A 26,193-nucleotide genomic window follows, 5' to 3' on the forward strand; every position below is an offset into this window, starting at 1 on the left:
CAGTGAATTGTATTTTGACTTCTTGTTATTATTTTTGCCTTCTTATATGTAACCCTAGTCACTGTGAACACTGCAGCTAGCAGTAGTGGAAGAGGCAAGAGAAATACATGGTATGGTGGCCTCATTGGAAGGCTGGCCTGTTTTTCCCCATGCCACCAGCCTTACAGTATTTTTGAATGTATATGGCAATGGAATGGTCTGCTTTCCCTACAATATTTATGTGGACATTTTTACAGTTCAATTCTAAGAGGCATTTGATGGCAGGGCTGCCAGAAAAACAAGGATAAACTCCTACCAGCTGTGGAAACCTGGAGAAAAAACCTTATTTAGGTTTTTTTTCCACCCCCAAAAAAGGTGTCCAGGGTCAATTCCCCACTGGTGGAATCATTCTGGGATTGAACTGGGACCATAAATTACAGTATGTCACTCCCCATGGCAGCTGAGGTGTCGTGTTGGAACCGTGATTAGAGAGCGGGATCACCTCGGTGCCTCTTCTGCTCCTTGTTCCCGATTGGCTGTTGCTTTAGGGTGGGAAAGTGAACAAGTGTTCCTTTTTTGTTTTTTAATGTAACTACATAGCTACATCATCACAAAGCAGTGCTCTATGTTGCTAGAAAGAGCGCATGAATGTGCGCCTATTAGTTGTATGGTCGTGGCTTCGTATGCAAGAAGTTTTTTTTAAGGTACATTTCTGCCCACTGTGATTGTCCCATCCTGCACATGCCCAAGACACTTAGCCGTGATTGGCTGACAGCACAAATGGGAGACTCATGGTGGATTAGGATTCCCCACGATACCATGTTCATCCTGTGTTTGCCCTAGAACAACAGGAAAAGGTGTACCTCCCTGGTGATTTAAAAAAAAATACTGGGAAGAAGGGGTAGAGCTGGAAGAGACACAAATTTGAGACAGCAGCCCTGGGGAGTTTCAGGACAACTGCAGGGGCTATCCCAGAATGATTCTACCAGTGGGGAATTGACCCATGAAAGGGAGCCCAAAAAAATCAGATCTGCCAAAATCCTGATTTTTTCAACATTTTTCAAGCCCATTTGGGCTTAAAAAGAAAATAAAACCCCTCTTCTTCCATCACTTACATGCAACCTGGCTGGGTCCAACATTGAACTCCCCATGGCTCCTGTCTCAAGCTCATGTCTGTTCCAGCTCTACCCCTTCTTCCCAGTATTTTTTCAGATTTAGGTTTAATAACCTGATTTTTTTTGAAGAACCCAAAAAACTCAGGTTTTTCTAAAACATCTGAGTCTAATAATCTCAAAACCCCAAATTACCAATATATTCTTTTTGCTCATTCCTAATTTCACCACCACCACCATGATTAGTGCAGCAGGAATTTATTTTTCACAAATCCATGCTGGGTTATATCTACTCCTGTGTTGTTTTCAGTATGTTCACTGAATGCCTACTTTATAATAATGAAGAAATCAGGAGATTGACACTGGGAAGGGCAGCCATGAAAGAGCTAGAACAGATTCTTAAGTCTAAGAATGTGTCACTGGCAACCAAGACCAAGTTAATTCATGCCATACTATTCCTATTTACCATATATGGGTGTGAAAGCTGGACAATGACAAAAGCAGACAGAAAGACGATGCCTTTGAAATGGGGTGTTGGTAGAGAGTGTTACAGATGCTGCGGACTTCCAAAAAGAAAAAAAAAGTAGGTTCTAGCTCAAATCAAGTCTGAACTGAGTCATGATCAGGCCATTTCTGGTTTGATCCTGCCATGCCTCTTGGCTGAGATGAGGGATCCTTTCTCTCTCCTCTTCCCCTTTCTCTCTTAATTACTGTGGTGGTTCTTTCTCACTCACTTCCCAAGCAATACCTTATCAGCTCATTAGACACCTGCTGTTGTAGCTCGCTCAGTATTGTGGAATGGATGTTGTTTTGACCCCGGGGAGGATGCATTGTCTCTGGACCACGGAACTGGTGGGGTGCCGTCCCACCTTGAGAACTGGTAGGCAGGGGTAGTGTTGTGTGGCATGCAGGTGTAACCCCCATGCCCAGAATGGGTTGGCCCAGAATGGGTTGACCCAGTAAGGGGTGGAGACTCGGAGCAGCAGAGGCTGAAAGAGCTCTTTTGCAGAAGAACAAGGCTACCAGACTCGGACCTTGATTTCTATAAGCCCTTAACACCTTGTTAAGGTAATTTCAATATTGTTGGGAACTACTGGGAAGGTAGTTGTTGTTTTGCTGTGTTGTAAATGTTGGAGTTTATTGTTTCAGGGTTTCTTTTGTGGTTGTAATGGGTGAGAGTTCTCCTGGAGACCTTCATCATGTTGCAACCTGTTCATCAAGCCCTTTGAGTCTTCAGGAGCCAGCCAACTTGAAAATAAGATTTTGACTTTGCAATATCAGTAGACTGTAAATAGAAGGACTTGAAATGCAACCTGAACAGGACCTTGAATTGTAACGTTAAATGTTGATGTTTTAAAAAGTGTTAATTGTAAAGAAAAGTAAACCATTTTGTTGTTTAAAATTGTTGTTGCAACTCATTCCAAATACTGCCCCACAGAACCCACAAGCTGAGGTTACAATGGCTGTTTCAACCAGCGGGGCTTGGAAGTGAGATTGCAAATATAAAATTGCTTGCAATGGAAGTGTGCAGCAAGTTGGGCTCTGATCCCCATATAACTGTTTTGTTATGTGATGTAAGTTCAAGAGATGTTGCTATGTGAATTTGAAGCACATGATTCTGTTTGGCAGTTGCATGAAGGAGGGGATTCCAGTTGCAACCCCCCATCCCTTCTGCAAACCACTGGCTGAATTTGCAACATTTGCTGGAAAGTTTTGCAAACTTCCAGTGCAGCTAAGCTTGGAACAGTTGGAATCCTTGCAAGGGAAAGACAATGTTCTGCATTCAGATGCACCAAAATGTGGTTCCTCCAAGTACAGGAATTCTGGGGAAATCATTGTTTAATGATTTCAAAAGTTGCATTGCAATTACTGTTGGGACGGCATGTGAATTAGTGGGGAGAATGTAACCCCCATGCCCAGAATGGGTTGGCCCAGAAATGGGTTGGACCCAGTAAGGGTGGAGACTGGAGCAGCAGAGAGGCTGAAAGAGCTCTTTTGCAGAAGAACAAGGCTACCAGACTCGACCTTGATTTATAAGCCCTTAACACCTTGTTAAGGGAATTGCAATATTGTTGGGAACTACTGGGAAGGTAGTTGTTGTTTTGCTGTGCTGTAAATGTTGGAGTTTATTGTTTCAGGGTTTCTTTTGTGGTTGTAATGGGTGAGAGTTCTCCTGGAGACCTTCATCATGTTGCAACCTGTTCATCAAGCCCTTGGAGTCTTCAGGAGCCAGCCAACTTGCAAAGAAGACTGACTACAAATATCAGTAGCCTGTAACTAGAACGACCTGAAATGCAACATGAGCGGGACCTTGAATTGTAACGCTAAATGTTGATGTTTAAAACTGTTAATTGTAAAGAAAAGTAAACCATTTTGTTGTTTAAAAATTGTTGTTGCAACTCATTCCAAGTACTGCCCCACAGAACCCACAAGCTGAGGTTACACAGGCATGATGTGGGTACTTTGCTTCTTATGCTTCAGTTTATAATGGAGTGTGCTTTTCTGCTTATGCTTTAGTTCTGGCAATAGAAGTCTAAATGCTTATCTTTGGTACTGTTTTATAATAAAGAAAACATCTGAATACAGAGTCTCATTATTGAACAGTCTAGAGGCTCAATGAACTGTCCCTAAAAGCTCAAATGACCAAACTGAGGCTATTGTTCTTTGGTCACATAATGAGAAGACAAGGCTCACTGGACAAGACAGTCAGGTTAGGAAAAGTGGAAGACGACAAGAAAAGAGGAAGACCCACCATGTGTTGGATTGATTTTATAAAGGAAGCAACAACTCTCAGTTTGCAGGACCTGAGCAAGGCAGTTGGCAATAGGACATTTTAGAGGACATTGGTTCATAGGGTCACCATGAATCAGAACCAACTGGATGGCACTTAACATACAACAAACTTTATAATAGAGCTGGAAAGTGTCCAGAGGAGGACAACCAAAATGGTAAAAGGTCTGGAATCCATGCTCCACGAGGAGAGAGTTAGGGAGCTGGGTATGTTTAGTCTGGAGAACTGCAGGTTAAGAGGGGACATGATAGCTATGTTTAAATATTTGAAGGGATGCCTTGTCAAAGAGGGAACAAGCTTGTTTTCTGCTGCCTCAGAGATTAGGACACGGAGTAATGGATACAATGTGCTGGAAAAGAGATTCCACCTAAACATTAGGAAAAACTTTCTGACTGTCAGGACTGTTTGACAATGGAATTCACTGCCTCGGAGAGTGTTGGAGTCTCCTTCTGTGGAGGTTTTCAAACAGTGGCTGGATGAACATATGTCAAGAATGCTTTGATTGTGTGTTCCTGCAGGGCAAGGGGTTGGACCTGATGGTCCTTTTGGTCTCTTCTAACTCTATGATTCTAGGTTCTAATATTTTCCCAGATATCATACTCAGACTGATGGTATCATATTCTGTAATTTCCCAGATCTTTTTGCACCTTTTCTTTCTGTTTACTGGTTGTGAACAGTCCCCCCCCCCCTTTGAAGAAGAATCCCTCCTCTCAAGAGAAGGCAGTCGCTGGCGTGCCATCCAAAAGTTCTTTACAAAAATACTATTATGGATTGCAAGAAAGTTTTCTCTCATGTTTCAGTAGAACCCCTGCTAGTCAGAAAGAAACATAAAGGTTTCTGGTTAGAACAAACAACATTGAAATATGGGTCTCATTTATCACCAGAAACATCACTCATGACAGATTCCCAACAGTGGAGATCCGATGGAGAAAAGAATCATTGGGCCACTTGGATGTAGGAAAAGAATCATAGTAGTAATCTTGATAGCCTGGTCTAGTGGGATATCTGTATCAAGGCCCATAGAAGTCCAATTATCCTAAATAACCGTCTTGAAGAAAGTCAAGTTTGGCAATTTCACAGAGAAAAGATTCACATTTGAGAACATAATTAACATTATCCTAGCAAGTATAATGGTATCTGTTATGCCTTCCTGGCATTGCTAAGAGTCTCTATCACCTGATAGCATGCTTGCTGTAATATTGGGACAGCCCATGCCCCTAATGGAATAAATCAGTGTGTGCTGTTCCTTACCACACTTTTGATTTGTGCCAATCAAATTGCATTGAAGAATAGAGCCTTGGTTGAAATAAACAAACCAATGAGTTTGAAGGTTTACATTTCAAGGAAAACAAGGACTTGATTTTCCTGAAGGTGTTCCTAATGGATACCAAACTGAGCTCCTCTTTAAAGTTTAAATACATCTAATTGACAAAAGGGCTGTTGTCCCATCAGGGTTCAATTTACTTGTGGAGGAAGGATGTCATTACTGAGATGCTCACAGTGGGACGGCAGTTCTACTGTTTGAGGGCTGGATTTCTCATTTGTAGCTCAATGAAAGCTACTAAGCAAAAAAAAGGTTTTTTGAAATCAGTGCCAGGGTGGAGAAGAACGCGGTTTCCTTGGAATAATGCTTAAATATGAAAGAACTATAGTTATTTTCTACATAATTGACCAGATGTGTTAGATCAGTTTGAGTCACACAGAATTTCTTTTTTTTTTGGTAGAGTGACAAGCTTGGTAGATGAAGGGATGTAGCATATCTTTGATTTTAGTGGATGTAGCATACCTTGATTTTAGTAAAGCCTTTGACAAGGTGTCCCATGGTATTGCAGCGAGCAATCTAAGAACATAAGAACATAAGAACAAGCCTGCTGGATCAGACCAGAGTCAATCTAGTCCAGCACTCTGCTACTCACAGTGGCCCACCAGATGCCTTTGGGAGCTCACATGCAGGATGTGAAAGCAATGGCCTTCTGCTGCTGCTGGTCTATATCAGATCAATGAGGATCAAGATTGGTAGCCAAAGATCAACTTCTCCATAAATCTATCCAAGCCCCTTTTAAAACTAAAAGTAAAATGTGGGCTAGTGGTTAAGAGCAGGTGTACTCTAAACTAGAGGAACCAGGTTTGATTCCCCGCTCTGCCACCTGAGCTGTTGAGGCTTATCTGGGGAACTCCAACACATGCTAGCAGGATGACCTTGGGCTAGTCATAGTTCTTCTGAGCTCTCTCAGCTCTACCTACCTCACAGGGTGTTTGTTGTGAGGGGGTGGTGGAAGGGAAAGGAGTTTGTAAGCCCCTTTGAGTCTCCTATAGGAAAGGGGGATATAAATCTAACTCTCCTCCTCCTCCTCCTCCTCCTTCTATTGCTAGATGGATTTGTAATTGGTTGATAGACTGAACCCAAAATGTGATCACCAATGGCTGAGCTTCATCAAGAGAAGTGGCTAGTGGGGTGGCTCAGAGTTTTGACCTGGGCACCCCACTAGCCACTTCTCCATATCAATTACACTGATGATGGAATAGAGGGCATGCTAATCAAACTTTCAGATGACGCTAAATTACGAGGGGTAACTAATACCTCAGAGAATGGGGTCAGAATTAAAAATTATTTGGATAAATTAGAGAGCTGGGCCCAAAGTAACAAAAAATGAATTTCAGTAGAGATAAATGGAAGATGCTACATTGAGAAAGAAAAAAATGAACTGCACAGATGTAGGATGTGTGACAGTACACGTGAAAGGCATCTGGGAGTCTTAGTAGCCTGCAAAATGAACATGAGTCAATAATGTAATGTGGCAGCCAAGAAAGCCAATGCAATTCTGGAATGCATCAATAGGAGTATAGTGTCTAGACCACAGGTGTCAAACTCGTGGCCCTCCAGATGTTATGGACTACAGTTCCCATCATCCCCTGCCAGCATCATGCTGGCAGGGGATGATGGGAACTGTAGTCCACAACACCCGGAGGGCTGCGAGTTTGACACCTATGGTCTAGACAGAGGGATGTAATAGTACTACTGTATTCTGCATTGGCCAGACCTCACCTGGAAAACTGGGTGCAGTTCTGCACACCATAATTCAAGAAGGATATTGAGAAGCTGGAATGAGTCCAGAGGAGGGTGACCAAAATGGTCAAAGGTCTAGAATCTGTGCCCTATGAGGAGAGACTTAGGAAGCTAGGTATGTTTAGTCTGGAGAAATGAAGGTTAAGGGGGGGACATAATAGCTATGTTTAAATATTTGAAAGGATGTCATGTCGAAGAGGGAGCAAGCTTATTTTCTGCTGCCTCAGCGATTAGGACACAGAGTAATGGATTCAACGTGCAGGAAAGAGATTCCGCCTAAACATTAGGAAGAACTTTCTGACTGTCAGGGCTGTTAGACAGTGGAATTCATTGCCTTGGAGAGTGATGGAGTCTCTTTCTTGGGAGGTTTTTAAACAGAGGCTGAATCAGAGGCATATGAAGGGAAAATGTAGCCCAGTGCAAAATCTGAGCTTTCTGCCCCTGCCCGCGCCCAATCTTCCCCACCATGACCAAACAATTTTTTTTTTTTGCTCCAGGTCATCTCAAAGTCACCATCACATTATAGAACATGCCCCAACTCACAAATATGAACACAGCAGTGGTCCATTTTGACAACATTTTCTTGTCCTGAAGTCAGTGTGTGGACCTGATGCCCTCCAGGCCCGGGTTTCAAGGCCTCACCTCAGAAGCTGTTCTGCTGGGGGACTGTCAGGCCAGGCTAGTGGAGAACCTGTGTCTTACAAGTGAGTGTCCTGCCAAGGCACCTACAGGGCCTCCTATGCACTCCACTCCCCACCCCCACCCCATGAAGTGGCATCGTCCCCCCTCCTTGGAAGCTCATCATGATCTTGGCTCAGATTGACCCTGGAGGAAGGCAGAGGTCCTCCCAGTTGCAAAAACTGGGAAGGGAGCCGAAGGCCAGAGGGCAGTGCACTAAGGGAGCAAGAAGAGTCAACCCCCTCCCAAAAACCAGGCTTCCCAAGTGCCTTCTCTGGTCCTGGACTTTGCTTTTTGTGCACGGCTGAGCTGGCACTGCTGCTGCTGAAGATCTGGATCAAGGCGGGCCATTTTGCGGAGCTTCTCTCCACCACCCCTAGCCCAGAGATGTGGGGTCAGCTTGTCCCCTTCCCGGGGGAAGGAAGAGGGGTGTGGGGATGATTTTCCACCCCCACCTGACTAAATGGCCACAGACTGGGGACATTTGACCCGATAGCACACTCAACTGTGCTTGGACTTGGGGCCTAACAATTTTATTGCAGCAGAAGATTTTGTTGCACATCACATACACATTTGGTTATTTTTCATAAGTTAGGGTGGCTTATACAGTTCATAAATCTGCTGCCTGTTGAGGATACTCATCTGCAAGAACAAAGTGGTTGTTTCCACTTCTTCTAAGTAAACTTGAAATTCTTCAAGAGGAATAGGACTCGGGAGCAGTAGTTTTCACAATTCCAACCATCTAGGAACACATCCCCCATTTACAAGTCTGCTGGAGACCCTGCATGTTGCAAAGGATTATGGATCATTTTCTGTGGTCCAGATTCAGTTCCTGTGGCACAGTTGGTTCAAGTTATCCCAGGAATAGAGTTGCAAGCCTCCCAGTGGGGCATGAAGATCTCCTGATTAGTTCCACTGGAGCAAATTACTCCTTTGGAGGATAGACTCTATGACAGTGGTGGCGAACCTTTGGCACTCCAGATGTTATGGACTACAATTCCCATCAGCCCCTGCCAACATGGCCAATTGGCAGGGGCTGATGGGAATTATAGTCCATAACATCTGGAGTGCCAAAGGTTCGCCACCACGGCTCTATGACATTATATCCTATTGAGATCCCTCCCCAAACCCTGCTCTCTACAAGCTCCACTTTCCAAATCTCTAGGAATTATCCAACTTGGAATTGGTAATGGCAGCCCTACCCAGGAAAGGTACACCCAGTTCCTGTACTGTCAGCTCAAGACTTGGTTGGTGGTATCATGTTCCTTGGGGATTGCTCAGTTGTTCGTTAGAGATGGTTCATTGCCTCTTTTACCAGTGATGGCTAGGAGTGAGCCAAACCCTTCCAATATGGTGGCACCTTCCTCATGGTCCCATGCAAGCCCCCTTTTTTGTGAGTGTGTGGTTTGGCAGGAGAACCAGTCCTGCCCTTTGTCACAGTGGCCAAATCATTCAGCTCCAGTCATTGTTTTTTTTCATAATCTGATAATGTGTTTCGGAATGTATCCAGTATCCCCTGTGCGGTTGTATATCCAGGAGAAGTTTGGAAGGGGTGAAAAAAAAATCCTCTTGCAAAGCCTTTTTGTTGAGCAATCCTCACTGAACTTCTGAGTATCCGCAGGGGTTCCTCAGCTGGAACACTGCTTAGAAAGCGCAACTCTGTAGTGAGTTAAGAGAAATTATTTCCAGTGGCAACATCCCCCAGAAACTCTTCCCTGAACCACCTGAGCATTGACAGTAGGCAATTTAGAGCTGGGTATCACAGGTAGTTGATCACTCATAAAAGGCATGGCCTTTTAAATCAAAATCCTATCTGCGGTCTTGTCTTCCCGCGGCAGAGCTGACAAATGTCAGTCTCTCCATGGGAGCTAATTAGCACGTGGCCTACAGGTTCCTTCACAGATCAACCAGCCAATTAGAGTAATTTTTCTTCTGCACCTCTTACTTTGAAATGAAATTGATTCTTCTCCTGAAGGCTTGAAATTTATCTCTCACCAGTATAGGAAGATTAATAAAATCTAACTATCATCTCTCCTTATTTGAAGGGTGGATTATCTGTTTGATTCATGGCCATTTCTCCCATTAAACATAATGTGGCTTCCATGTCCTTTAATCCTCAGCCAAGAAACAAGAGTCCACTTTTTGTGATAGTAGCTTCTTTCCAAGGAGGTCTTATTCAAAAGGGCTTTTCATGCTTAGCAACCTGATCTTTTTTTTTTGATTTTTGAAGACAACCAATATCCCGTTGATTATGTAACATATCTATTTGATATAATGTCATGTTTAATTCTGTCCAGCAGGCCTAAGTAGGTGGTGCCCCCATGGTGGCCTAAATTGGTAGAACTCATCATGTTCTCCAGAAGATCCCTATCACACCTCTTTATAACTCAAGTGATATCAAATTTCAAGCAAGTCTGCTGGGAATGGTGCATTTTGCACAGGCCAAATATAACTGGTGTAGGACGTTATATAAACCACTGCGGGGCGGGGGGGGGGGGGGGGTGTTTGCAAAGGTCCTGTTCCCAAAACAACTTTGGTCCGTTTTATTCCCCTCAACCCAGGATTGTTGAAAACCACTAAACCAGAGATCCTTTTGCACAATCCCGGGTTGGAGGAGCTCCATTGCAAACCCAATAGGAAGGAGACACTTTATTTCCCTCCCTTCCACCTGTTCACTTTAGGTCACTTTAGGTCAATTGGCCATGCTGGCAGGGGCTGATGGGAATTGTAGTCCAAAACATCTGGAGTGCCAAAGGTTCGCCACCACAGCTTTAGGTGCTATCTACTGTCAGGGAGAATTCACCCATCCGCCATTCTGGGCAGATCATCCAACACATTGTGGGCAAATTCTCTGAGTGCCTGAGAGTGTATAAAGTCCCCCAGGCATGTTTTATCCCCGAGGCAACAAGTATGACCAGTCTAAAGCAATACATTCACTATTGCCCAGCCACTGCAGGATGGTCCTTTTCTTTCCCTCAACCTGGATTTTCAAACATTGCTAAGCTGGTGATCCTTTTGCAAAATCCTGGGTTGGAACCACTCCTGCATGAACGGTCAGGCTGGAGGTGGTTTATTTCCCTACCTTCCTCCACACCGTCCACAGTCAGAGAGAATCTGCCTTCCACAACAATATGGTCATTATTGCCCTGCTGTGGCTGGCTGGCTGGCTGGCTGGCTGGCTGGCTGACTGGCGCCCCCTGTTTCTTTTTTTTTTATTTTGCTAGTAGCACATGCATAGCTACACAAGTGCATCTGATCATATTGTGGAATGATCGGCATGGCTGCAGAGGTTCATTTCTGTATGTCTGCACAGCTACGCATGTGTTGCAGGATTTTTTTTTTTTTAAGAGAGAAGCATCTCTGTGCGAAGGCGCAAAAGCAACCCAGATTGTTTCCATAGGCTGAATGGTTGAAGATCACACATGTGAACAGGAAAAAGGAAAATGGATTCCTTTATAATGACTGCAACCCATTATACAAATGATGTGTGGAATCTACCAACGAGTGACAGCAGAATAAATCAGGTGCATGATGTTTCCACAGAAATCTATTATACCAATAGCACTCCAATTCTTGAAGCACAAGCTATATGCAATAAATGTTCAAGTTAAGGATACTCCAGCTCCATTCGTTTGGGACTGATTCTGTCTCTACCGCTTAGAATTTTGACTGATGGCTTTTTCATCAAAATCTGAAAACTACAAGAGACAGAACTCCAGAGATAAAGATGATCATCATCATACAAGAGAATCTTACCAGATTTTTGAGTGCACTTCTCTGAAAAATCCATGAATTGCTCCTAAGAGCCTAAAAAGGATGTTCTTCCTTTGAAGACACCAGGGATACTTACCAAAGCCTTGGATTTACTTTGTCAAGCAACAGGAAAATGTGAGATCAAGGAAGTATGTACCGGTGGCTCTTTTAAAAAATCCCCAGTATCCCCAGTCTCAATGGATGCTGTGAAAAAAAAAGAGGAGGGGGAGGAAAATATGAATATGAAGCCTTATTATTCTACTCATTGAAGTCTTATAGCTCAGATGCACTGAATGAACGGATGCTCGCTAGGCCAAAAGCCAGCATGTCTGAAGGTGGTAGCAGTATTTAGTTAAATGCTAGCGGGGCCCGGCCACGCGTTTCTGTGGCAATTGTCTTTCTCATCACAATCCGCAACCCACACAAATGTCCATGCAGGTTCAATGATCCCCAGCATAGCCTTTTGGGGTGGTCAAATGGAATCTCTCTTTCCCTTTTCAATTCACATTGTTATATGGTGATGTCTTGTTTTTTTTAGTATAAGGTAACCCTTTCCATTACACAATGTCCAGAGTGCGAATCCCGCTGTCCATGAGGCTGGTTGACACACACAGTCCTGGCTTGGGTAAGGCAGAACTGGGGCAAGGAGGCTATCCCAGTGGGTGAGGCACAGAGAGTGAAAGTTACCTGCATGTGAGGGGGGGGGGACCCCACCTGACGTCTCACACAGCAAAGTGTGTATGTGTTTCACTTCCACTCATATTACCTAACAGTATTACCTATTTACTGTTTTCACTGCTCATCTCTGCCCATCTGCACGAACATTCTAAGCCCTTATATCAAGCTCTCAGGCCACAGACATGCTGCACGAACATTCTAAGGGTGACAGTTAAACACAGCTAGCAGAGCAGGGAGGAACATCATGTGAAAATTTGGGGGCAATCCATCCAGCCGTTTCGGCGTTCAGGCATGACTAACAAAGTCACTGTTAGCATTTTATATATATATGGATGATGGCAAAGCATTCAGAACATGCTTAAAGCCACACTCCATTTATTACAGTATATTACACAGGAGGATGGAGCAAGGTGGTGAGAAAAGATTCAGACTGAGCTTGGCAAATTGGGAGAAGGACTACAGCTCAATCCCATATTGCTGGTCTATGCAGTCATAATTCTATAATGATAACATTGAGGCAGGCAATGGCAAACCATCTCTGAATGTCTTTTGTGTTGAAAACCCTATGAGGTCGCCATAAGTCAGCTGTGACTTGATAGCATATACATGCTTTCAATAATAACATGGGAGTACAATCTTTTATTTGGATCTTCCTTCCCACTAGAAGAAGAAGAGTTTGGATTTATACCCAGCTTTTCTCTCCTGTAAAGAGTCTCAAAGGGGCTTACAAACTCCTTCCCTTCCTCCTCAACAACAAATCTGTTTGAGGGGGTTACTTTAACACCGACCTCCTTGGTCCGGAGCCTGGGGGTTCACCTGGATTCGTCTCTCTCAATGGAGACCCAGGTGACTTGTACAGTCCAGGTGGCTTTTTTCCATCTTCATCAGGCTCGGTGGCTGGCCCCTTACCTCTCCCGAACTGACCTGGCCACAGTGATCCATGCTACAGTCACCTCGAGGTTAGACTATTGTAACTTGCTTTATGCGGGTCTTTCCTTACGGCTGATCTGGAAATTGAAACTCATCCAGCATGCGGTGGCACTGCTTCTCACAAGTATCTCTATCGGGGATCATATTTCTTCTGTGCTGCACCAGTTGCACTGGCTCCCAGTGGAACACTGGATCACCTTCAAGGTGTGGGTTTTGACCTTCAAGGCCCTACGCGGCCTGGGCCCTCATACCTCAGGGACCATTTCTCCCCCTAAGTCCCTACTCGGCCTCTGCCATCTGTGGAGGCAAACTTACTGGTTGTCCCCAGCCCCTCAAAGATACAACTGGTCTTCACCCGGGCCAGGGCCTTTACCATCTTGGCCCCTGCCTGGTGGATCACTCTTCCTTCAGCCACCAGGGCCCTGCGGTGCCTTGCACAGTTCCGCAGGGCCTGTTAAACGGAGTTGTTCCACCAGGATTTTGGGGGAGGCTGGTCGCTTATGTGCCACCGCCCCACCATCCCTTGTATACCATCACATCTGGTTGCCACTATTGTTGTGCCCAGTCCCCTCCCGGGGTGGGGGTAAGAGCTCTAGCCATCTGCTGTTGGGTTACTTGTTATCTGTTTTTGTTGCATTAAATCATTTCTGGCTTTAATTTGTTTATTTATTTGTTTTGTTTGTTTATATCCCGCCCAATCCCCAAAGGACTCTGGATGGGTTACAACAAGCTTAGAACATTAAAATTTGGCTCTCACCTCAAACTGGCTGAACATATCCTTAACAACCACTGACCCATGCTGGAAAATGACACTCTTCTCACAGTCAATGGGAGGCAAACCTTTTCTTGTCCAAAGACAGTTTCCAACCGGGGCCTGCAACAAACCAAGATCTGTCCTCATATCCACTCATTCACGTGTTCATTTGCCAATGTTATATATGCCCTCAAATGGCAGCAGTGCCCTTCTATTCGAACATTGCACATAGAGCTCAGTCCCTCCTGTCTGCGCGATCTCCAAGGCTTCAGCTGTCCGTTCCCAACTGACCACTCCCTGTTTTTCTCCTTTCATTCTCTCCATGTAAGTAGGCTTAGATTTGCAAACATAGAGGTCAGGTTTCCAGTAAAAAAATAGCAGATAAATCTTACTCGATGCTCTTGATCCAAGGTAGGCTGAATGTATCTGCAGACATGTTCAAATAAGATGTTGAATTCATTTCCTTTATGCACAGATGGCACAGATGACTAGGCACATGACCTGATTCTGTCTCCTCTCAGGCCAATGTCTTCCAACTAATTCCTTTCTCAACTGTCATTAAATTATATTGTAATTGTATGTTTTAATGGTATTTTATCTGTTGTACACCACCTAGAGCCCTTTGAGGGTGGGCAGTATAGTAAGTCTCACAAATAAATTAATACAATAAAATAAATAGGTGGGTCTGGGAGAGTTCTGAGAGAACTGTAACTAGCCCAAGGTCACCTAGCAGGCTTCATGTGTAGGGGCGGGAAAAAAATCCAGTTTTGTCTGCATGGATGCATGTCAATGTGAAAACAGGAAAGGGCCTCAGAGACTTTATCACCTTTTACAACCTTTATCACACAGACTCAGGATTACAAGTAGATCAGATAGTCCTGGTTTGCCACCCATTTTGCCACTTTAAAAATCTATAGAGAGCCTGGACACACAAGGTCTGCCCCCTCCCAGAAACACCCCCAGACAGGTTCGCCCACTCCCCTTAAACAATCACCCATCACTCAAACACTTCACAGAGCTATTAGAGATGGGACAGGAGGTAGCTTTATTTGGGATGGTAATCAGTCACATTCTGTCACCATTTATTCATATGCTTAGCATTACAGACTAAGATTGTGGTTGGTGTGTGTGTTAACTTCTTTCCCTGAGACCATACACTTCCTGCTTAGAGGGTTCCACAAACAAGGAGCTATTTTCCATTATTGCTTAAGCACAACATTGGAGTGACTCAGGTAGACAATTTCAAAGTTCCTCTGCAATTGAATTTTTGAACCGTAGCATGTTTCAAGTTGACTCTCTTCTAGTCAGAGGCAGCCAGCTGTCCCAGCATACATTGGCTCCAAGCTTACTGCTTCTTCCCTCAGCCACTTCTGACTCTAAACTAATAACAAATTAATGGCTCCATTGAGGGGGGGCAGAATCTGCCAGTGGAAGGGGTGCACTGCTGCACCAGCAGATTTCTCTCCCCAGGGCACTTTCCCGGTGGAGGGGCAAATCCACCGGTTGTGCCCCCACACTGCCTTATTGTGCCAGCACTCCAAACAGCTGCCTTGCACCACCAAAGAGGTGGCATAGGCCTTTTCAGTCCAGTAGGGGCTTCCTGGAGGTGGGGTAGCTTTTATGCATTTTAAGTCTCCTCACACCACCAGGGAGCCTCTTAGGGGGCTGCAGCTAAGTGCCTCAGATGGGGCTGCCATTTCATGAACTCTCATTCTATCGTTTCCTAGGGAGAGGGAAAAAAATTAACTTGCCCCACATATGGTAATCCAGAACTCACAAGGGAGTTGCAACAGTGCATTTGGGGTGACCAATGAAATCAAGATGTTGCCAGCAGTTGTTTGACCATCCTTAAATCAGGAATGGATTAAGGAAGGTGGTTTCGATAGCAGAGAGTAATATGTATCTATGTTTTTAAAACTCACCCTGGATTTATTGGGGTATATCTCTAAGGACAATGCAAGTTGCATTACAAGGAGGAAGGAGCATATTTCTTGTCCTAATTTCCTTTAGAATTAATGCTATCCTAGAAGTTTGGCAATATTTCAGGTGCTTTTATTGTATGACCTTTATCATAAGCTGTATTTTCACCTGTAAGTATCTCTTTGCCCACTCAGTCTCCTTCTTGCCTTTGAATAATGAGTAACAGAAGTAATATTTTCCCAAACAAAAGAGAGAACAGCAAAAGCACAGGGTTTTCAAGCGGTAAACAACAAAATTTGGAAAACATGATTTATTGCACAATGATAAAGGAATACCCTATGGTACTTAGATATAAACACCCAAAGTGCTTCAGCAAGATATATGAAAACCAAGAGTCTGAATTATGACTTAAGAAAAACTTAAGAAATTTTGAGATTTTGTTGCTGCATGCGATGTAGAGAATATTTCCACGGGGATAATTATAAGAAAAGGGTCAGCTGGTAATAATTTATGTCCCAAATACTGCTGAATATTTACTTAAAATATGTTCATTCCATGATGTTGGGGGGAAATATTATTTCGTAATTCCTTGATTGCCTTTCTAGAAGAGTGCTTCTTTCAGACAAATGTTCGGGGGATTCTGATCTTCATCTATGATTTATGGAATTGTGCTACTGAAGTAGAAAGTTACACATTGTTTACTCTTGAGGCATTGTACTTTGGTGGGTGGAAAATTAACAGCTCTAGACACACCGAAGTGCCTGTTGCAGGAGGGAAATGAGATGAATGGGATGTTGGTCTTGTTTTCAGTTTTAGTTTTAGGTTTTTTTTCATCTGTTTAAATTGGATTAAGGACTGCTTGTTGGCTATAAATGGAAATGCAGCTTGTGAATGTGCTGCTTAAAGGAACATAATCTGTTTCAAAACCATATTTGTCATGCACAGATCCTTAAGGTACTGGAATTAATTCAGACCAAAATGTCTATCCCTCCGTGTTGTCAAAGCAAAACAGTGTTTCTGACACCTTTACTGTGCACAAAAATGCAAAAACAAAAACAACAACCATCATAGTTACTTGCCCAGCAGTCCCCAGTGTTGTGCCTGTGAGTGCCAAGATGCCAGCTGACAGGTTTTCTGGTGCCTGCCAAGCATGGCATTGTGGTTAAGGGCAGCAGGCATCAATCTGATGAGCCAGGTTTGATTCCTTACTCCTCCTCATGAAGGATGATTCCCCACTGCAGAGTTGACTAGATTCGACCTGGATCCCTGAAAAGGAACTGACCTAGGTCGACTCCATTGTTACTCCCCACAGCAGCCAAGTTTGTCCCACCAGAGCTGAGCTTAGAGGGCAGGATCACCTCAGCACCTCTTCTGCTCTTTGTTCCCGATTGGCTGTCGTGTTACCATGGGAACGTGAATGTCTGGTTTTTTTTACATAACGGCAACATAGCCACAAATCGAGTGCTCTATGTAGCGGCTAAAGAAGCAGGCGATGTAAGAAGCGTATGTGCTGTTTATATGTAGCATGGCCATCACTTCATATACAAGAAGGAATTTTTTTTAAAGGGCGCGCTTTTCCCTGCCGCGAGTCTTTCGTTCTGAGCATGCCCAAAACACTGAACTGTGATTGGCTGACTGGAGGGAACAGTTCCTCGATTATTCCCCACTTTACTGGCTTCGACCTGAGTTCGACCTAGGTTCGCTGAAAAAGTTGTACCTCCCTGATGGAGTCGGAATTTGACAGTTTGAGGGGGTGAAGCTGGGATGGAACCATGTCGAACTCAGCGGCTGTGAGGAATACCTAAGTCAAACCTAGGTTGAACCTAGGTCAAACCTGCCAGTGGGGAATCGACCGAAGACTTCTGGGTAACCTTGGGACAGTCACAATTCTCCCAGAACTCTCACAGCCCACCAACCTCACAAGGTGCCTATTGTGCAGAGGGAAAGGGAAGGTGATTGTAAGCCTATCTATCTGTCTATCTGTCTGTCTGTCTGTCCGTCTGTCTGTCCGTCCGTCCGTCTGTCCGCCCGCCTGCCCGCTTGCCCTTGGGCTAGTCACAGTTTTTCAGAACTATCTCAGCCCCACCTACCTCACAAGGTGTCTGTTGTGAGGAGAGGAATGGAAAGGAGCTTGTAAGCCACCTGGAGTCTCCTTGCAGGAGAGAAAGGTGGGGTATAAATCCAAACTCCTATTCCTCTTCTTCTTCCTCTTTCTCTGCTGCTGTTGCTGTGGAAAACATTTTGTGGCTGGGTCCAACTTCTGCAGCAGCCATTTTGTTGCTGTGCCCACTGTGAGGTGTTTAAATTCCAAATGTGCCTGCAAACTCAAAAAAAGCTAAGTATCCCATGAATTAGCCAATTCCTTCCTTCTCATTTGGGGATTCGGACTGTGGAGTCATCATCTGTTTCAACTACCCACAAAACTGCATGGGATGCTATTCAGTTAATCAAGTGGTTTATTTATTTATTTATTGGCAGGTTTTGTCCATTATTTTTGAAGACTGACGAAACAGTGTTGCTCTTTGTCTCACCAAAGTTAGTACATTAGATTCATTTAAAATAAATATTGTTTACTTTTCAAATATGTACATATCGAAAAGCAAAGGCAATAAATTGGCAGCTTTAGAAATACTGACACAAAGTCTATGTTTTGGTTCCTTTCTAAGGAAAAATCCACAGCACTTGGCCAACCCTCCCTTATTTGTGACCAATCTTTCACAAATGGCTGGACCCAGGTCAAATGACAACCAATACAGGGGTTTAAAAAAGAGAGAAGTTATAACATTGGGAAAATTACATAGATGAATCAGTATGAGAACAATAACAAAGGATTTAAGGGTGCAACTGAATGCATTCTGGATGGCATCGGAGAAGAAAGATACACACACTGTACATCATTATTTGTGGGGGTGGTGTCAAGTCTCAGCTGACTTATGGCAATTCCATAGGGTTTTCAAGGCAAGAGACGTTCACAGGCAGTTTGTCATTCCCAGCCTCCACATCACATCCCTGGTATGCCTTGGAAGTCTCCCATCCAAATACTTGCCCAGGTCAAAGCTGAGAATAGGTGACTGGTCAAGTTCACCCAGCAATGTATTGTCAAAGGCTTTCAAGGCCAGATTCAATTGGTTGTGGTGATATACTCTGTGATACACCTCTGAAGATGAAAGCCACAGATGCAGGTGAAACATTAGGAACAAGATCCACCAGACCATGGCCACACAGCCCGGGAAACCCACCAGAACCAGTCACCCAGCAAGTTTCCAGAGCAGAGTGGGGATTGAATTCAACCCTACATTTCCCAGATCCTAGTCCAACCCCTTAACCACTGCACAACACTGGCTGTTTGCAACTGTACATCCAATTCCGTGTGATAAAATTTACTTTGAAGTAGACATCCAGAGGATCAGACTTCACATACCTCAGGTCTGTGAAACTGAAGCCATTAAACTGTTGGACAGGCAAAAATGTAACTTGTGTGAGTGAACTGAATTCGTAGTGAGTTCCTAAATTCATTCAACACACGGCTAAAGATATGCAAGGTTGTTGTCCTGATTCAATTGCCACTCATTCACAGGGTCACAGACTCCACATGCCATGTCTGTTTCTCAATCTTGCCTTTGAGTCTTGGGTCGCTCTTAGATCTCTGCACACTTGCCGTTAATTTGTCAACTTCAACTATCTCTATGTGCTCAAGATAATATGTTATTAGTTACAGGTTCATTCATGCTAAGATGAAAGGCTGATGCAGGCAAGACATTTTTCTCACTTTCAAGCCCCTTTTGTAATTAATTAACTCCTTAATTAATGGGGCAAACATTTTTTTTTAAAAAAAGAACTTAATGTGATGTCCTCTTCACTGAAAATATAGCCATGTATGCAGCCCAGCATTTCCAGAATGGATCAGAATATCAATTCAGCTCTGATACGTGTCTCCCTTACCTATTTTATCCTCACAACAACCCCATAAGATTGGCCGTTTCCCCTCTTCAAAAAAAAAAAGCTAAGGCAAACCGGTCTAGCTTGAGCAGCTGCTTTTCAGCACGAGTTCGTGCACCCCACTGCAGCTTGTGCCTTCCGAAAGCTTCTCTGTCTTCCACGGCATCAGAAATGTGGGTCTCTTTTCTGATTGGCTGGAGCCCCACAATGGCCTGATTGGACGGTAGCGTCCACATCACTAGGAGCAGCAGCCCGCGCTCTACGAGGGTTTTTCCTAAAGACGCTCTTGCAAACAGGAGTGGGAATGACGTGCACTAATGGGGTTGAAGAGCTCCAGAATTGGGGTGGCTGCGCTGCCGCCGCTGCCACCGTGGGGAGTGCTGCTGGACTGCGGGTTACTTGCTGTGAGTAGCCCGCATCAAACGGGGAGTGGGGAAATGGCCGTAGACAAGGATGACAGAGAGAGTTACTGGCCCAAAAGTCGTACAGTGACTATCATGACAGAACACAGATTTGAACCTCGATCTCCCAGACCCCCATCCTACATTCTGACCACCATACCAAACTGGCTGGCTGTTGTGTAATCAAATGGAGCTGTCTAGAAGTCATCTCCAGATGACAATTTCATTTGTAGTTTGCTTTCCCCATTTGCTATTGCTATAGAAATCTATTCAAGAGAGGAATGAATGAGAAATGCCTTGTTATTCACTGATAACTCAGTTGGTCTCAGTGACAACATGCAGATGGGGAAGATGCATTTTCTTTAGTGAACACTTCAAAACGTTGCAGTTGACTCTAGGCCAGTGGGTAAGACTGTAAAGGCACAAGAAGAGCTCTGCTGGATCAGACTAGAGCTCCGTCTAGTCCAGCATCCTGTCTCACAATGTGGCCTATTAGTTTTTCTAGAGGTCCAACTACAGGACATAGAGGCCAAGGCCTTTCCCAGATGTTGCTTCCTGGAACTGATGTTCAGAGGTTTGCTGCCTCTGAATGAGGAGATTCCCTTTAGTCAACCATGCTTAGTAGCTACTGACAAACCTGTCCACTGACACACCAGACAGGTCAAATCCTCTTTCAAAGCTGCCTAAGCTTGCAGCCATCGCTACATAGCCATTCACGGGCTCTTATTAAGAAACTAAAAAGACATTAATCCCCAAAACTTGTAAACGTAATCGAGAAGGAAGTGCAAATATTATTCATTGCCAAAGGCAAAGATGACATCTTTGGTATATAACAGCCCCTCTATAGAGCAAAGAAGAAGATGAAAGACTTTTTTGGATTATATGAACCAAGCACTCAGATAACTAGAGAAAATCTATATCTACAAATGTGAAATACCACTCACTCACTCACTGACTGACTCATCAACAGAACTCAAAAACCACCGAAGCCACACATATGAAATTTGGCACACCTGTTCCTTACGTACTCCAGGGTTGCTCACTAAGAAAGGATTTCCCAAAATATTCACTTTCACTCGATTTATTACCTATTTACTGTTTTAACTGCTCTTCTCTGGCCATCCACACAAACATTCTAAGGGCAAACCAACCGCTCAGTCCACAAACATGCTGCATGAACATTCTAAGGGTGACAGTTTAACACTACCAGCTTCATGTCCTTCACCAACTGCACTCTACCACTGCCCTCCACAACGCACGTGAACCTATTTGAAAACAAACCCATCAGTCCACAGACAGGCTGTGAGGAAATATGCTGCATGTCACCCCAAAGTTCACAAATAGGCTGCAAAAAAGTATGCTGAATGTCACCCCGAAGTTAACAGACAGGCTGTGAAAAAGTACTCCTCCACCCACCCTCACATTAACAACACTGCTACAGCCAAATACTATCAAAACAGATTACAAACCACACTATCACCTTGGACTACTAAACGTTTTGCATATGGACATCAGATTTATTACTGTGGAGACAAGTTTATTGCTCTCGGCCTCCGATCACCCTGTGCTTGGTGTCGTGGTCTGAAGTGGTGGGATGAGTCCCCAGGAATGTGCTGCAGTGGTGGTACAGTCCAACTCCTTACCCTTCAACCCTACCCTGAACCTCTTCACAGCCTTATTTATTTTTATTTATTTATTGAACTTATAGGCCGCCTCATCCCCGAAGGGCTCAAGGCGGCTCACAGTATGGCTGTTCTACCGAACATCAAATCAACAACATAAAAACATTAAAAACATTAACCCTTTAAAACCTATGCAGCAATTTCAAACAGCAGAAAGCTAGAAATTAAAACAACCAAAGTTTTTATAAAACAGGAGTTGTTTAAAACGGCGCCCGATCTAAGGCCAAAAGAAAGGGAGGGAATAGGCAGGGCCCACGATGGAATCAGTAAATCAGGCCCAACCGTAATAAAAGATGGAAATAAAAAGATGGGAACCGGCAGCCTTAATTTCGGTTTCGGTGGGGGGCAGTAGGGCCTTCTCACTCATCAGCATCCAATGGCAGAACACTTCCTTTCTGCATCCTGAAATTACAACAGCTGCTTCCACATGACATCTTTTGGAGCCCACCAGGTGAAAGAGAGCAATAACACATTGCATTATAAAAAGACAACTACAGGAAGCTGCTGCAAAATATGCAAAACCCATCAATCCACAGACAGGCTGCGAGGAAATATGCTGCATGTCACCCCAAAGTTCACAAACAGGCTGTAAAGAAGTATGTTGAATGTCACCCCCAAATTCATAGAGAGCCTGTGATGAAGTATGCGTAGCGAAGCACGGGTGCCCTGCTAGTCAATAATAAAAACAAACTGTTGAAACTCAGATTCTAAATCATGTTGAAAATTTTGATTTGAATTTGTTGTAAGATCAGATGATAACAGATATAAGCAAGCTTCACATATTATGGAAATAACTAGCAGTAAAGCCCATTGTGGGGGAAAATGCAATGGGCTCCAGAAGATGGTGGGCGCAGATCTCCTTGGATGTTGCCCATTCTGTGTTTCCCAAGTCCTGCTTGGAAGGATTGGGCCCTCTCTGCCCCGCTCCCTAAGTCCCAAGTTGTGCAGGACTTAGGAAGCATGGAAAGAGCAATGATTTTCCATGTTGGACTCAGCAAGATGAGTCCCCCATGGAGGATCGGACCCTCTCTGCCTCCCTCTCTGCTTCCTGCCAGGCCCTTCTTATTCTTTAGGGGTGGGTGGGGGTTGGGAAACTGGATGGGCCAGGTCAGGCAGGAGGGCATTTTGCTGCTGCTGCCCTGACAGGCCCTGCTTCTTCTTTGTGGGGTGAAGGTCAGTGAAGGATTGGAATGCCGGACCCTGATGGAACATGTGGTGATTGGCTGACAGTAAATTGTTACCATGCCTTCCATCCTTAGGCAGTTATGTCTAAGGATTTAAATTTTGTTTATCCCTGAAGCATTTCACACACACACCATTAATGAAAGGTAACAACATCTCATGTAAGGCGTGGAGCTTCGAAGTCTAGTTTGAAACTCATCATTATAACCTCTCACCACAGAGAATAAATTGTGCCTCTTCATCCTTCTTGCTATCTTCAAGTCCTGGAAATTACCAGTTGCTCTTGCAAGGAGCAGGGGTGAACTGAGACACTATCCAGTGGGACTATGTGATGAATTGCCTGAAATACTAGCAAATACCAGAGTAAAAAATAAATAAATAAAGTTTCACCAGTCAATTTGAATCCAGCAAAATGTCTGCAAGAGACCAATACCTTGTCTTGCAATGTTTAATTACGCTGCTCTGTTATTCCTCCCACACATTTAGATATTTTTGATATTCTTTTGAATAGTTAGATTTTTTGATTTTGGGGGAAAACACCTTAATTTTGCTTTGGGGAAAAAAAATCTTTAGTGACTTAATTTTGTCCTGTGGGACTTGCTCTTTGCTTTTACAAGGGCTGACCAAAAAGCTTTGAGATGCCATTGTTAGGTGAAAAGTCCACTGGCAATAAAACTTGGCCTTAGAACAATCTTGTCAACTGCCTCATGCAGCTTTCTGGAAAACAAATTCCATTGTGGAATGGATTTGGGGTGTTCTAAAGGCATAATCAAGGGTGGTCATTTGCCACTTGACTTGTGGTGTACTAGAGAAATGGGTGATAAAGTATTGGCTGTTGCTACCCCTCCCCTTTGGCATGTTTGTTGATGTAGGAGTCCAGAAGGCTTTTTCTACGCCATGATGGATGGAATGTGCTCCTTTTTGTACCTATGGCTATTTTTCCCTCCGCAAGGATATACATCTTGACTTTGCAACATGAAAGGCATAAGATAGAAAAGCTAAAGAAAGTATAAAATAAAAATGTTAGGCTGTTACCATGTCAGATTCAGGTGGTAAGTCACAGCATTGATGTATATTTGGGAATATAGTCAGGGTTGTGAACATACCACAAACTTACACAAGCCCAAGACAAACACAGAACAAACTCAGAATACTGTAATAAACAGAGAATTTAGTGCTCCAAAGCCTATTTCTTTGTACTTACCAGGTCCGTGGAGAAATGGGCTTTTGCCTCCACTCAACCCTCCCCAAATGAACAGGAAAGTACTCGGCTGCTTACAACATTTGTCTCCTTTGTGTTGTAACTATCTTTATAACAATAATTCCATACTCTTGATAATACTCTCAAGAAGATATATCTCTATTTTTCAACAGTTCTGACAATCCAACCTTCTCCATGAAGTCTCTACCATCGCAGTTTTCTTTTTTCTTCCAGACCTTTGCAAATTCTATTCTCACAGCAGTAATAATATAAAGAATAGGAGTGCAATATTTCTTAGGGCACAATTCAACATAATTTAACAACAACAAAAAAGATAGCTCAACCAAGTATCAAATATCTCTCAAAAACATAATGTTTACCATGCACCAATAATTGTATGTCCTTGGATTCTTGTGTTGGGTGTTCCTGAATCATAGGTTATTGCACAGAATGCAGGGGCTTGGGATATTTCCTTCTTAATGTGGGTTTCCAGTATTTCCCCACAGTTAACTACACTTGCGGGAGGGGTACTCCAACAATGTAATGATACTGAGTTGGGATGGGGTTTACAAAATGCTGGCAGCCAGCAGAGATTGCCCTTAAGTAGGTAAAGTGTGCTGTTGATTCATTGCTGACTCATGGTGACCCTATAAAGTTCCACTTCATAGGGTTTTCAATACAAAATATGAGGTGGTGTGATGGGCAGCTGTATTCTGAGGAGTTGTCCCTGTCACAGAAGCCCTTGATTGACAGGGAGTTTGAATGGAATTCTAAAGATGGCAGTTACAAAAGGAACAGTTGGGAACTGACAGTTGAAGGAGAGCTGTTTGGTTTAGGATCAATCAGGATCCATAACCAGTTATAAAGGGAAATAGTTCTAGGGCTGAAAGAGTAGCCCCTAAACATTTAATGTGAAACAGCTCTGGTGAAAAGAGTGATCCCAGGTCAGTTTAAAGAAGAAAACTGGGAAATTGTGTGTGTTTTTCACTCCTCCAGTTTAAGAACTACTGTTTGAAGAAGCTTATGTTTATGAAACAAAGCAGTGACTGCCAAGAGGAATCAATCTCAGTAAATAATAAAAGTATCAACACTTGTATGTGAACTACTTTAGATACATTTTCATTACAAAATATCACTTGTATATATATGAATGTTCCTCATTCATGTTCTACTCACATTCATGTTATGACACTTCATTAACCTGACCTTTACACTCTCCTCAGAGGGAACAAATAAAGCCATTTCAAGTTTTACTTCAAACAGTCTCTCATGTGCCAAATATTTCTGACTTCGATATATATGTCTTCCTAGCTGGTCTCCATCCAAATACTGACTGTAGTCGGCCTTTCTCAGCTTCCAAACTGTTATGAAATCAGGCTACAATAGCTGCTATCCACAAGTAGATAATAATTATACACTTTAGCTATTATTGCAGCCCAGTTTAATCTACAGGGAGGGAAGGGATCACAGTACAGCCTGATGTTGTCAGATCTCAGAAAGTAAGCTGGGTCAGTACTTGGAAGGGAGACCACTAAGGAAGACTCTGCAGAGGAAAGCAATGGCAACCCACTTCTGCTTCTCACTTGCCTTGAAAGTTGCATGCTGGGGTCAGCATAAATCTGCTGCAATTTATATAACTTTTCACACAGAGTTTAATCTATATGCTAGTATACTGTGTTTCCATTGTGAGGGACAAAAAATTGTTGGGTTTTTCCTCCTATTTCCTCATTTCTAGACTCTCAGTTGCAGGGATTTGTTTCAAGGCAAGGGAAAAATGTCCAGTCCATTTCAGAAGCCAGAACACTTGATAAAATTTCCCAAATAGGATGAACTGAGGTCCAGCCAGCTATACAAATAGCAAATAATGCCACACTATTCCCCCACACGCACACATGCTCCAGTCTGAATAGAAGGATATTCAGCAGGTTGTCTCTTCCATTTTTTCCCATAGTTATTCAGAGGATTGATCCTTGACTTATGCAATAAACAGCAAAGAATCTACAGACACCTTAAAGACTAACAGATTTATTATGGCATAAACTTTCATGGCTGGAGACCACTTTGTCAGCCTCTAATGAAGATGTCTATAGCCCACGAATATTTATGCCACCCTCAGTCTGTTCATC

Source organism: Sphaerodactylus townsendi, linkage group LG04 (genome assembly GCF_021028975.2).
Source record: "Sphaerodactylus townsendi isolate TG3544 linkage group LG04, MPM_Stown_v2.3, whole genome shotgun sequence".
Lineage (NCBI taxonomy): Eukaryota > Metazoa > Chordata > Lepidosauria > Squamata > Sphaerodactylidae > Sphaerodactylus > Sphaerodactylus townsendi.